At 50.6% G+C, this 2,500-nt stretch overlaps 1 protein-coding gene across 2 annotated transcripts in view; it reads right to left on the minus strand.

Moving 5' to 3' along the window:
- The window catches only part of stac3 (SH3 and cysteine rich domain 3), a 101,138-nt gene that overhangs the window by 69,874 nt on the left and 28,764 nt on the right, over positions 1 to 2,500 (minus strand). The gene's annotated exons all lie outside the window — the stretch shown is intronic.

Raw genomic sequence — 2,500 nt, forward strand, 5'->3', positions numbered from 1 at the left:
ACACACACTCACTCACAGACACGCACACACACACACTCTCACTCACACAGACACACACTCACACATACTCTCACACACACACCCACACCCTCACACACCCACACACAGACACACACACACACTCTCACACACACACACACACTCACTCACAGACACACACACACCCCACACACACACTCACACACACACCCCACACACACACTCACACACACACCTACACACACTCACACACACCCACACACCCCCACACACACACATTCTCACTCACACACACACACTCACTCACAGACACACACACGCACACACATACTCTCACTCACACACACTTACACACACACTCACATATACTCTCACACACGCACACCCTCACACACCCACACACACACACACACACACTCACACACACACCCTCACACACACCCACACCCCCACACACACACATTCTCACTCACACACACTCACTCACAGACACACTCACACACACACACACACACTCACACACACACTCTCACTCACACAAACACACACACTCACACACACACTCTCACTCACACAAACACACTCACACACCCACACACACTCACACACACACACCCCCCCCACACACACACACTTTCTCACTCACACACACACACTCACAGACACACACCCACACACACTCACACCCCTCCACACACACACACTCACACACACACACCCACACCCCCACACACACACACTCACACACACCGACACCCCCACAAACATATTCTCACTCACACACACACACACTCATTCACAGACACACACACACACTCTCACTCACACAAACACACTCACACACACACACTCACACATACTCTCACACACACACCCACACCCTCACACACCCACACACTCTCACACACACACTCTCACACCCACACTCTCACACACACACTCACTCACACACTCACTCACTCACACACACACTCACACTCTCACACAGACACAGACACACTCACACACTCACACACACTCTTACTCAAACTCTGACACACACTCACACACACTCACTCACAGACACATACACACACACACACACTCTCACTCACACAAACACACACTCACACACACACTCACACATACTCTCACACACACACCCACACCCTCACACACCCAAACACACTCACACACACACACTCACTCACACACTCACTCACACACACACTCACACTCTCACACACAGACACAGACACACTCACACACACTCTTACTCACACTCTGACACACACTCACTCACAGACACACATACACTCTCACACACACACACACTCTCACTCACAGACACACACAAATACTCACACACACATACACACTCACACACACACACACACACACTCACACTCTTACTCAGACACATACAAAATCACACACACACTCACACACACTCTCTCGCACACACACAACTACACACTCACACACACTCTGACACACAGTCAGACACACACTCACACACCCACACTCTCACGCACTCTCACTCACACACTCACTCACACACACTCACACACACTCACACTCTCACTCACACGCACACTCTCACACACACACTCACACACACTCTCACTCACAGACACACACACACTCACACACACACCCACACACACTCACACACACACACACACACACACCCACACACTCACTCACAGACACACACACCCCCACCCACACACACACACCCACACACACTCACACCCCCACACACACTCACACACACACACCCACACCCCCCTACACACACACTCTCACTCTCACACACACACTCACACACACTCTCACTCACAGACACACACACACACACTCACACACACACCCAAACCCTCACACACACACACACTCTCACTCACACATACACTCTCACACACACACACACTCACTCACAGACACACACACACTCACACTCACACATACTCTCTCACACACATACACACACATCCACACACACACACTCACACTCTCACACACACTCACACACTCTCACACACACACTCACACTCTCACTCACACGCACTCTCACTCACACACTCACACACACTCACACTATCACTCACATGCACTCTCACTCACACACACACTCTCTCACACACACTCACACTCTCACACACACTCTCACACTCACACACACTCACTCTCTCACACACACTCACACACACACACTCTCACACACACACTCTCTCACACACACACCCACACTCACACACACACCCACACTCACACACACACTCTCTCACACACACACCCACACTCACACACACACTCACTCACACACACACTCTCACACACTCACACTCACACTCTCACACACACTCTGACACACACTCACTCACAGACACACATACACTCTCACACACACACTCACACACACTCTCACTCACAGACACACACAAATACTCACACACACTCACACACATTCACACACACACACACATACACACACTCTCTCTCACACACACACTCTCACTCAGACACATACAAAATCACA

This window comes from Chiloscyllium plagiosum, unplaced genomic scaffold, assembly GCF_037043375.1.
Source record: "Chiloscyllium plagiosum isolate Xiang-an unplaced genomic scaffold, Cpla_swu_hap1 HiC_scaffold_53X, whole genome shotgun sequence".
NCBI lineage: Eukaryota > Metazoa > Chordata > Chondrichthyes > Orectolobiformes > Hemiscylliidae > Chiloscyllium > Chiloscyllium plagiosum.